At 44.5% G+C, this 12,721-nt stretch overlaps 1 protein-coding gene across 2 annotated transcripts in view; it reads left to right on the forward strand.

The window, feature by feature from the left end:
- Positions 1-461: 461 nt before the first annotated feature.
- The window catches only part of MAPRE3 (microtubule associated protein RP/EB family member 3), a 49,991-nt gene continuing 37,731 nt past the window's right edge, over positions 462-12,721 (forward strand). Inside the window, exon 1 of one of the 2 annotated variants that reach the window (XM_036262811.1) lies at positions 462-626. The gene's annotated coding sequence lies outside the window, so the exon portion shown is untranslated. The remainder of the gene's footprint in view (positions 627-12,721) is intronic. The other variant, XM_036262812.1, reaches the window with a different exon arrangement.

A 12,721-nucleotide genomic window follows, 5' to 3' on the forward strand; every position in this document is an offset into this window, starting at 1 on the left:
ACAAGAGTGGAGATAAAGCCTAGTTTAGCTCTCGTGTTGTTGAAAGGGAAGAAATATTCTCCACGTTTTCCTTTGCAGTAGCTGTGAGACAGACAAGATTTCATCACTTGGCTACTATGGAATCAGGTGTAAATGGTTGTTCCTTCTGTGATCAGTTAGACTGGGTGGAGGAATTGTTACCCTGTTGCTAAGGGAAAAGGAAGGGGTTGTTTCCGGTTGCTATGGTGACAAAGTAATAGCGTTCCCTCGGTACCACGGTCAATTTATGAGGATGGTTCTTCTCCTTGTTGCTATGGCAATCTGGAGGGACTGTTCTCGGCGCCCCCACCTCCCGCCGCCGTTGCTATGACAAGGTGGAAGAAGGGACTGTCCTTTCCTCACCGCCTGGTTGCCTTGGAGATGGCGGGTGCCCTGGCCCCGCCCCGCTCGGACTGACAGCGGTGGCCGCATCGCGCCTGCGCAGTGCTCTCTTCCCCCGCAGTCTCTGTGCGTTGAAGCCGGAGACCTCGGCGGCCTCTACTAGGACCCTCCGCCCGGAACCGCCGGCCGGAGCCGCAGCCTTAGCCGCAGAGCCCCCGCCGCCTGTCCCCTCCCCCGCCGCCTCCGCCGGAGCCGCCTTGCGCACTGTGAGTCCGGGCCGAGGCGACGGACGCCGTGGGGCTGAGTCAGCGGGAGGCCCGGGCCCGGGCTGGGGGAGGGGAACCGGGCTGCCCCCCTCGCCTCTCCATCTGCGCCCCCGCCCCCCAACCGCGTCTAACCCCCGCCCGCCTCCCTCCCTCCATCGCTCTCTCTGGGGCTCCCTGCGGCCACAACCGTCGGGCCCCCGCGAGCCACTCCCCCTCTCCTCCCTCCCGCCAGACCCACCTCGGGGGTCCTTCCCCACTGGACGCGGCGCTAGCGCACCTCCGCCCCGGACTGATTTTCCCCCCAAACTGTCCCCCGGCCGCCCTTGTTCCTTCTTACTCCTCTCGGGCCTGACACCTCCGGCCTCTCTGGTTTTCCCCGGTGCTATGCCAGAAAAGAGTGACAAGGGAGAGAGCGAGGGGAGACTTGGGGGAGGGGGACAGTCTGCCTGCCCAAACCTTGGGGCCTCAGGTTTCTTACCCGCACGCTCCTTCCCTGGCTGGTGTGCGAAGCAGGTCTGGACAGTTCTAACTGGCTGTTAAGAGCTTGTGGGGCTTTCGGAATAGATTTTGCCGAGAAGGGTTCAGCCTCATCGTGATCAGCTACTGTTTAGTGACCACCCGCTAGTGCACGGTGGCCTTCCTAGTGGGCAGAGTGTGGCCTTGGTGGGTGCTGTGGAGAGGGACTAGAGGGGGAAAGATTGCGAGTGGGAGCTAAAGTTCCTGTGCTTCCGGTGTGTTGTGTCTTGCAGTACTCTTTAAAATGCTTTTTAAAAAAATTAATACAACCCTGGTATATTGTGAGGCTTGGGAACAGGCCTGATATCATCCATAGCAAGTGCTTACTGTTTGTATGTTGAGGGGTTGTGGCAGGACTTGATTTGTGATGCCTGTGAATTCCATGTGGTAACCAATTGGGTAATAGTGAGTTTTAACCTAACATGTGCAGATTGGAAAGGACCTGAGGTTTCTCCATGGTGTATATCTGAGGCCTGTACCCCTGGCCTCCTGCAGCTGTGAGTCTTTGTGGGGGCTGTCACCTGATAGGGGTTCTAGCATATTTGGACGATTCCCTGGGTTATGTTTGCTACGGTTCCACCTGCCCATCTTGCATTCCCTGATCATGGAATAGGGGAAGATCCCAAAGTGTTTTTCCCCCCAGCAGAAATAGAGCTGAAGTCAGAGTTGTTGCCCATAGCCAGAAGCTGTCTCAACAAACGTGCCTCAACTCGAGGGCTCCTGACTACTGTGTGTGCACCTCATTGCCAAGTTCTTTTTATTCTTTTTCTTTTTTCTGGCTTCCAGATTTCACAGATTGTACTGTTAGAATATATGCGCAAATATCAGGCAGTTAAACTGTACATAAGGCTTTGGTTTGTTTTTTTCTTTACTCCAGGCTGCAAAAGAAGTAGATGGTTCACTCCTAAAAATCATGCTGAAGGACCCACTAATGTGGAGTTTCTGGGATTGCAAACAGTGAAAATAATGATTTTGCTCCTTGACTTTGCTCAATCATGGCCTATTGGCAGCCTCCTGAGAGCCACTCCCCACCCCCATGCCCATCAGATTAGTTTACAGTAGCAAAGACGGCTGTCGCCCTAGTTTTAAACATAGAGATGGAGTTCAGGAAAACTACAGCCCCCATGCAGTAGTGCAGTTTCTTCTGTTTCGAATGCCAGTCTGGGGTTTGGCGGGATGCACCTGCCTGTGAGGCGATGGGAACTGTGGGGCCTGAGAGTTACATTCCTTCTGTGTGGTCCTCTCTGTGTCACATAGTGACACAGAAATACCCGGGCAGGGCAGGAGCAGACAGCTGTGCTGGAGAGCTGCTCCTCCTGGGTTGAGTGTATTTTGGGAATCAGCGATATTACTGGGGTGGAGGGTTGTGAATTAAGAAGCAAGAAAATGTGTCAAGGCTAGATAGATCAGGAGGGCGTGAGTAAAATGTTCCCTTTCCAATTTGCTGTGGGATAGTACATTTTCAGAGCATCACAGGGGTTTTTATATGGGTTAATTTGCCTTTGAAATCCATACCAGTGTTTTATGAGATAATGATAGATTGTCTTAAACTGCTGCTGTTGGGAAACAGTGCTAATACTTGTGTCTTACACATTGCCTATCCAGTTGTTACTGAATGTAATTGTTAAGATCAGGGAACGGGACAGTATTTGAACCAAGTTACACCTAAATCTGTGTAATCTGTGTTGTGGTTTTATAGCACTATATTTCCTTGCTTCTAAAACATACCAGCAATTTACCAACACCTTTTAGGTGAAATAATTTAACACTACCAGATCAAATATATACGTTGTTCTAAGGTGCATCCTAATTTCAGGAACATCAAAACAGCCAGTAAGTGGCAAGATTTGAAGGAGGGATTTGTGTGTTTTAGGATTAAGAAAGACTGAGATTTATAATATTCCTGGGTGTGTGATGATGCCATTACTGACTTAGCATCCTGAGAGTGCATGCATTGTGAGGATGGATTTCCTCAAGTCCTTCCCCAAGCCATGTATCTGAGATGATTAGCTGGAGTTAGGAATGGTAGTTGGCTACTGAACAGAGGAAAGTTGCTATGTGGGAATTCAACCCACGGTCTTAATATGGTACCTTCCAGCCCTGGCCAGTTTGGCTCAGCGGTTAGAGCATCGACCTGTGGTCCAGAGAGACCCGGGTTCGGTTCCCGCTAAGTGCACGTACCTCGGTTGCAGTTTGTCCCCGGCCCTGGTTGGGTCATGTGGGTGGCAGCCATTTGATGTGTCCCTTTCACGTTGATGTTTCTCTCTGTCTCTTCCTCTCTCTCTCTCCCACTCTGTCTGAACAAAAAATAGAAAAATGTCCTCGGGTGAGGACAAAAAAATACATATATGTGGTACCTTCCAGAAGCTGAGTGAACTACCTGGAAGCAAGTACCTGAATTTAGCCAAGTAACATCTTTCAGAAACTGAACAGAAAATATAATTTTTGTAAACCAGAATTCATCTGCCCTTATTTGTTTACAGACACATTTATAAAAATCCTAAAACACATGGGTATTAGAAGTGGAGGGGACTTCAAATGGTATAGTTCAATGTCCTCATTTCAGATTTTGACATAAGACACCAAAAGTTAAGTGACTTGCCCAAGGTCACCCAACTAATGTAGCAAATATGTGAAAATGCTATAAACTATGGAAATAAACATTGGTGGTTATTAGTGGCTGAGTCAGGATTAGAACCCAAATTTCCGGACTAGAGCTGTTCTACAATACCATGTTGTTTCATCCCTCATGTTTAATATTCCAAAGGGTTTTAATAAAAATAATTTAGTCATCTGTAATTAGCCCTGTAGACAAGGGCTTGTTTTATTGTCTGAGATGTTGCAAAGCCAGGGGAAATTCAGTGTTACACTGTCTAATTAAATATTTATTCTTGCCATCTTAGAAATAATAATTTTTCCTTACACATTTCAACTTCAGGAAGGTTGTTCTTTCTACAGTTTGCATCATCCAACATAAAGCAAATGTGAAGGTGGGTGTTTGACATCTGAACTTCCTATCTGTAAGGCTGCTGCATTCCAGAAAGCAAGGCGGTGAGGGCTGAAAGGGGCTCAGAGGAGGAGGAGCTGGATTCTCTTCCAGCTGCCAGAATGTAACCTTCTGTAGTTTCTGGAAGCCATAGGGACTTCTAATCCCACCTTGGGAAAGTGAGGCAGTCTGGCCTCTAGAAGAAGACAGACCTGAATTCAAACCCCAGTTCTCCAGTTCCTGACCATGTGGCCTTGGGTTGTGAAACCTCTGATTGCCGATTTCCTCACCTGCAGCCCTGGAAATATTGTCGCTGTTTTACATGGTGGTGGTGAGGATTAAATGAAAGGAAGTATATAGAGTACCTGCTTAATAAGAGATAGAAGGCATTACTTTATATTACTAAAGTATAAAATAAGTAATGCTTTCAAAAATTTATTGTGATTTAAATCCATCTTGGACCCTCAATCAGCAGCCCCCATCGCCTGGCAGCCCTCTTGGTGTGTTTGACATGCACAGAGAGAAGATTTGTCCTGTGAAGACCTGGCACTTGCAGTGTTATTTCAACTGCCAAAATAGGAGTATATGAAATGCCCCTTTGTCTCCATGTATTCAGCTGACCTGGTTATCTGAAAGACTGGCGGGGCAGGAGCAGTTGACTAGGAGAGCACAGGCTTGGTGTGTTTGTGTGCCTTGTGGGGGCGGTTGGTCCTCCAGTTGGGGAGGCCAGTCTGGGAAGTGATCTTAATTTGAAGTGGAAAAGCTGCTGAGTTCTTGCTTGTGAATAAAACTCACATGGCCTGCATCTACTTCCTCTACTATTAGAGGTGTGGCTTTAATCTGGGACTTTGCTCAGGTCAGCTTCTATGTCCAGGAGATCTAAGGGCCCCGGGAAGGAGCTATCCATTTTGGGAGGGAAACCTCCTCGCTAGTGAGCAGAGATAAAGGGAGGTCATTTTGGATGGCAGCAATTCCAGATGGGCTCAAGGCAGACTACCAAGTAATTAAGGAGCCAGGGCCATTCAGATGGGAGAACACAAATGCATTTAAATTCCTATAAATTTCATGATGGAAGAAAATACCCAGGGATAGCATCCAAAGACAGTAGTGTTTACCTCTGGGAAGTGGGATTTGGTTGTGAAAGAGGGAAAGAGACTCAAAGGGAAACATTTACTTTGTATATGCTTCTATATATGAATTATTACAAGAATCATGTATGCTTTTGCAATTTAGTGAAGACCGATAGAATTGGTAGTGGTTGTTTTGCAGTAAATACATTTGATACAAAAGAAACAGTTGTCTTTACTTGGAACCTTCAATGCATAGGGCAGATAGGGTTAGACTGCTTCCTTTGAGCAGGCCAAGCCAGTGTGCACCAAACCAGGCTCTAAGTGATGGCAGGACCCTCCAACGTGGCTGCTTCCCTGGCAGTCCAGCATACAGGTACATCACTGACCTCCTACCTCAGCACCTCTTCCTAGTCTTCTCTTTTCCTTCTTGAGAATAGTCCCCTCCTTCTCTTGACTGGTTGAAGTAATCATTACTATTCTAATCAGCTAATTTAATTTTCAGCTACTGATGAAAATGGCATCAGATTACATGAGCATATGATCTTTATGAAAAATCTGTGCCTCTTCACATTAAGAAGGCTTGAAGTTTTTTATTATTATTATTATTATTTACATTTATCTTCAGGTAGAGTGGGAAGGAGAAAGGGGAGAAAAGAGAGAGAGAAACATCAATGCGAGAGAGACACATCGAGTGGTTGCCACCCACACGACCCCAACCAGTGCAGGGACAAACTGCAACCAAGGCACATGCCCTTAGTGGGAACCAAACCTCTGGGACTCTGGTCCTCAGGCCAATGATTTAACCACTGAGCCAAACTGGCCAGGGCAAGAAGGCCTGAAGTTTAAAGGAACCTCAGCTGAAATGCTGACACTCTGTTACAGTGGCTGTGTTTTAGATCTGGCCTGGCTATCATAGAGCACACCTTTCACACAGAGGTTTATTAAGTGCTTCTCTTAAGAATTACTGATAAACTATGACAACTTTATTAAGTATTGCTGAACCTTTAATCATCTCATATGTTAAGTTGTGTTTCCTAGCCAGATGTCCTGTTTATTATAGGAAGATGACACACCTATAATTTGGACACGTGCTCACTTACCCTGGAATTAGGATGAGTTATGCTGAGTAATCCACATTCCATCAGCCAATCTAACTTTTGGCCAAGAGTACAAATTTGTGTGACAATTGGCCACGGCTTGTGAGGCACCCTTTGGCCAGGGATGATTTTTCCTCTCTGTAGAGTTGATTGGCCAGTACTGGCCTAAACCCTAGATACTGTTCTCACTAGCCTTTTGCCCTGCCAACTTGGCTAAACTAGCCAGGTGTTGTTACCCAACTTTTCAGCATAATATCAGTGTTTTGACCTCTGGACATTTCATTTGTCTGAAGTAAATAAGGACTTTGCCTATCCGAAGTGTATTGACTCCATGTAAGATTATTGTTTTCTTGAAACTATTTTCTATATATAGGAGATACATGCCACTGAGTGATATGTTTAAAATAACTGAGCAAGAATCTGTCTGGTAATTTTCACAATATATATCCAAAGCCTTGAAAGGACACATGTCCTTAGACCAGAAATTGTTATTTGAGGAATATTTAAAAACTATAAGGATTTTTACTAATGCAACATTATTAATAATATCAAACACTTAACCAAAAGGGTCAACAATCAGGGATTGGGTAGGTTCACCTAGATAAAATTTGCACAGGCATTAAAAATCCTTTATTTTATTTATTTTTTTTTTTGTTCAGATAGAGTGGGAGGGAGAGAGAGGAGGAGGAGGAGGAGGAGAGAGAGAGAGAGAGAGAGAGAGAGAGAGAGAGAGAGAGAAACATCGACGTGAAAGGGACACATTGAGTGGCTGCCTCCTGCATGCACCACCCAACCAGGGCCGGGGACAGACTGCTACCAAGGTACGTGCCCTTAGCGGGAACCGAATCTGGGTCTCTCTGGACTGCTGGCCAATGCTCTAATCGCTGAGCCAAACCGGCCAGGGCTAAAAATTCTTTAGAAGAATATTTATTAATATCAGAAACTTTGGCTATAATAATAAAAAAAGGAGGATATAAAATAGTATGTTAAGAATGATACCATTTTGCCCTGGCCAGTTGGGCTCAGCGATTAGAGCATTGGCCTGCAGTCCAGAGAGGCCTGGGTTCCGTTCCCGCTAAGAGCACGTACGTAGGTTGCAGTTTGCGGCTCTGGTTGGGGTCATGTGGGTGGCAGCCACTCGATGTGTCTCACTTCGATGTTTCTCTCTCTTTCTTCCTCCCTCTCTATCTGAAGATAAATGCAAAACTGTTCTCGGGTGAGGATTAAAAAAAAAAAAAAAGAATGAATGATACCATTTTTATAAAGAAAAGTACGAAAAGGTACTAGCAGAGCATATGCCAAATCATAAGCAATTATAGTTAAGTAATAGATTATAAGTGGATGTTTTTTTCATAGTGCTTTTAAGTGTTTTCCAAGCTTTTCTAAGTAACTATAACTTTTATTACAATTTTTTAAACCAAAAAAATGTGATTTACAGACCCCATGTAGTAGGGCAGTATCTAAGACTGTCACAGGATATTTATTTTTTCATTATTATTTTGTTTCACTATTGTCATTATTAATAATAAACACTTCTCAAAATTTTTTAAAATATATTTTTATTGATTTTTTTTTTTAGATAGGAAGAGAGAGAGAGAGAGAAACATCAGTTGGCTGCCTCGTGAATGCCCCTTACTGGGGATTGAGTCCGCAGCCTGGGCATGTGCCCCGACTAAGAATCGAACAGAGACCTCTCTGTCCATGGAGTGATGCTCTGTCCATGGAGTGATGCTCAGTCCACTGAGCCACACTGGCTCAGAGGTGTTTCTTTAAATAGCTACTTCATTTCCTTTTGGAGAGAGAGTGTGCCTAAAGTAGTATTGTGTGGGTCTGGGACTTGAAGACAGCCTAGAAACTCCCAAGTCCATCCATCCAAACAGAGTCATCTATTCAAGGATGTAAAAAAATTTATGAACATGCAGGAGGCAGCCAGTCGCTGTTTCTATCTCTCTCTCCCTCTCCCTTCCTCTCTCTCTAAAATCAGTAAAGAAAAAAAAAGTTTATGAACAAAAGTATCTTAAGATCGTTTTATTTGTCTCTTAACTTTTGCTGTTTAAATTTATCAAAATTTATCAGGTTTCGGTAAAAACCCTATATACCACAGGGTTGTTTGGGGTGGAATTTCTTTCCCCATTTCTTCATGTTCTCTGGATTCCCAGTTCCCCAGTGTCTCTGGGGCCTTCTTTAGCACTTTCATGTTTGGTGGTTGTGTACCTATCTGAACTATCTATTTTGAAAGACTGTGCCCAGGCAGAGGACCTAAATAGACACCTCTCCAAACAAGACATACATATGGCCAAGAGACATATGAAAAAATGCTCATCACTAATCGTCAGAGAGATGCAAATTAAAACGACTATGAGGTATCACCTCACACCTGTCAGAATGGCCGCCATCAACAAATCATCAGACAAGTGCTGGTGAGGGTGTGGAGAAAAGGGGACTCTAGTACTCTGCTGGTGGGAATGCAGACTGGTGCAGCCACTATGGAAAACACTGTGATGTTACCTCAAAAAATTAAAAATGGAACTGCCATTTGACCCAGTGATCCTACTTCTAGGAATATACCCTAAGAAGCCTGAAACACCAATCAGAAAGAATATATGTACCCCCATGTTCATAGCAGCACTATTTACAATAGCTAAGATCTGGAAACAGCCCAAGTGTCCATCAGTAGATGAGTGGATAAAAAAGCTGTGGTACATGTACACAATGGAACACTATGCAGCTGTAAGAAAGAAAGATCTCTTATCCTTTGAGACGACATGGAGGGACCTGGAGAGTATTATGCTAAGTGAAATAAGCCAATCAGAGAAAGACAATGCCACATGATCTCACTTATTTGTGGAATATAATGAACAAAATAAGCTGATGAACAAAATAGACCCAGAGACATAGAAAGGAGTACGGTTCAGACTGATAAACCTCAGAGGACAGGGGAGGGGGGATGAGATAAACCAAAGAACTTATATGCATATATGCATAACCAGTGAACATAGACAACAATCCTTTGGGGGGCGGGCAGGATCAGGAGGAGGATGGCGGGGGGGGGGGGGGCGGAGGAGAAATATCTGTAACAAAAATAATTTAATTAATAAAATGAAATAAATATTATATTACATTAAAATAAATTTTAAAAAAAAAGGAAAGACTGTGCCCAGGCCTGCTGCAGCCTTCTTCCTCCCTTTGCCCTTGGGTGTGTTCTGACCAGCCATCAGCTCAGAGGCCCTTTTTCTTCCAGGGATAGAAAAGGTTGTGTGCCCACCAGTGGCCACCTGATGGGCAGAAGCCCTCTGTAGGGATAGGCTGGGCAGCTCCCTCTTTACTACAGCAGGTCCTGGAGCTGCTGATTGTGCAGGGGGAGGCTGGCCTGGCAACTGTCCTCTCTCCTCATCTTTCCGGTCCACACACACTGTATGTTGCCTCGATGGCCCAGCCCAGTGGGCTGATACCTGCCTTCCACCAGAGGTGGCATCTGCCCAACTCCGAGCACTGGGGATCTGGGACTTAGAGCTGAGGGCCATTTGGCCTGTCACACAGCTCGGCCTGCCACACAGCTCAGCCTCTGCTGCCATAGATGTTTGCTAAGCAGGATCTGCCCCTTCTTCGAAATGGTTCTGACTACAAACACCTGTCCCAAGTGGGGTGGAGGCCTTCCCTGCCACCTGGGAATATTAGTGAGTAAGTCTTTAGGTATGGCTGCTGGAGATGCTCCACCACTCCGAGTGACTGTAAGAGAAGCAGTCATATTCTCTCAAGGGTGTTGTTATCCTGGTCACCTTGTAATTTAAATGGTGTTTTCTGACTGGTGAGAAATGAAATCTTATCTGCTCTGAGTCAGCAAGATCATAGTTGGACTACTGTGTGTTGTACCGTATGAAAGGGGCAGGCCTTGGACCTCTGGATGAAATGAAATACCCTTTCCCATATGAGGAGTGTTTCACTGAAGGCTTATCTCCAGTGGTGTAATATGTACTGTGTAGCCAGACTTTCTACAGCACCAGACTCTTAGCAGACAGCCACCCCCCGCCCCTTCCCTGCAGATTATTGCCACTTATCAGGGACTCTGATTTGTTCTGATTTTAGATAGGTACTGCCCACAGCTGAAAGCTCCCAGTATTGGCATCCTATTAACGCCTTTAAGTGACAGGACCACTAAGTACGGAGATGTGTTACGCTGGCCCCAGAATAGCAAGGTGCATTGTTTTGAATCTTGATAAGACTTGTATTCCCCAGACAGTATCGTTTCCAGGTTTATAGGTTATTCATATAAATTTGTGTATTGTCTTCACAAGGCCTATTCTGTGCATACTCTCAATAAGTACGCTCCAAATCCTTTCTGGTTTGTATTCTTAATCACTATGGGATGTAAAAGAAATGAAATTCAACCCCCGTCCACAAGGAGATGGAAGTCTGGTTTGGAAGATAACATGGATGTATGGAATGATTAGTGTGTATGACATTAGATGTCAGTAACACATCTGTTGTGCTTTATTGTATAGGACAGTCTTTGCCCTTAAGAAGTTCAGCTGACATTCTGGCATGTGTGTTGGACACAAAATGAAGTCATGACAACGCAAGGGGATGGGAGCTCCAGCAGGAACGGGAAGGGGTGTTTTGGTAACCCAGAAGGAAGAGTGGCCCTGACCCTGTGAGAACCAGGAAGACTTCAGGAAGGATTCACACTGGAGCTGAGGGTGCAGGGTGATGCGGGATGCTGTCCACCAAAGGATAGATGAATGCTTAAGACAGTCCAGGCAAAAGAAATGAAAAGAACAGTGTATTGTGTGTCATTGGTACTATAGAGTCTAATTCAGAAAGCATTCTGAGAGGAAAATAATCGTTGTGAACTGGAATAATTGGAAGAGACATCACAGAGGAAGCAGAACCTGGGCTTGCCCTGAACATGAGTAGACAGGACACCAGGGAGGGCTTTCCATGGGGCAAGGCACAGCATCCACAAAGGAACAGCGGGAATGTGTGTGAGGAGGACTGTAAGAAGGTCGCCTTACCAATTTGAGGGTGTGAGCTGGTTTTGAGTTTGGGACAGCATTGGTGACATTAACCAGAAGTTAGGATGTTAAAGAGGGGGTTTGGAGATGAGTTTAGTTTTAGACATGGAGATCTACATAGAGTGACAATTGGAGACATCTGAGTGGCTTGATCACATAGAACTAGAAGCTGAGGATGAGGTTGGGATGGATATGGGAGTCAACATCAACAGAACAGAAGGGATGGCTCCCTGAAAAGGGAGCTTGCCAGAGGTCTTGGGTACAGAATACAAAGACCAGAGCTCCAAGAATAATCTTTAAAAATTGTCCATAATTAGGGAAAATGTGAAGAGATGTGGAGAAGTTAGGATGATTCAGCCGCAAGGGAAGAGAAGACATTGAGAGCTTCATTGCTACCAATTTAACTAAACTTCAGGATTTATCTAGAAGAAAATCATGATGATTGTTTTTTTTTTTATTTGTTTGTTTTTTTTTTATCCTCACCTGAGGACATTTTTCCATTTTTTGTTCAGATAGAGTGGGAGGGAGAGAGAGAGAGAAACATCGACATGAAAGGGACACATAGAGTGGTTGCCACCCACACGACCCAACCAGGGTCGGGGACAAACTGCAACTGAGGTACATGCCCTTAGCAGGAACCGAACCTGGGTCTCTCTGGACTGCAGGCCGATGCTCTAACCGCTGAGCAAAACTGACCAGGGCAAGCATGATGATTTTTAACACTGTCAGACCAGTAAAAACATTGGAGATAGAAGCTAGATTGCATATGGTTAAGGGGGAAATTGAATAGAGAGAAAATAGAGGCAGTGGATGGTCACCAGACAACAGCAACAGGGGAGGGAAGAAAAATAGTAACCAGAAGCAGTCGGATCGAATTTCTTATTGGTATAAACAATTCTATTCATTATCAGCAAACATATATAAAATTGTAATAACTGTGTATTTTTGTTTATATATATATATATATTTGTGTGTATTAAAATATACTTCGTCTGAAGATTTCTCTATATCAACATAATTCACATATTTGGTACTCCAAATATTCCATACCTTCTCTGGTGTCTCATCCTACCTACTGATACCAAAGTATGCTTAACCTTCAATCTAGTATTGGGGTATTTCCAACATTTTGCAAGTATAAATATCTCTGCTCTGAACATCACTGTACAAGTTGCTTTTTTTCTTTTGTGGGTTATTTCTTCACGATATATCTCACAAAGTGGAATTACAGAGGCAGTTGGTATACACAGTATTGTTGCTTTTTATTGAGATGTAATAGACATGTAACGTTACGTTTGTTTCTGGTGTACAGCATAATGATTTGATATTTGTATAAACTGAGAAATGATCACCATAATAAGTCTAGTTAACATCTATCACCACACATGGTTACCAGCTTCTTTTTCTTGTGATG

The sequence above is a fragment of the Molossus molossus genome, unplaced genomic scaffold, assembly GCF_014108415.1.
Source record: "Molossus molossus isolate mMolMol1 unplaced genomic scaffold, mMolMol1.p scaffold_m16_p_15, whole genome shotgun sequence".
Taxonomy (NCBI): Eukaryota; Metazoa; Chordata; class Mammalia; order Chiroptera; family Molossidae; genus Molossus; species Molossus molossus.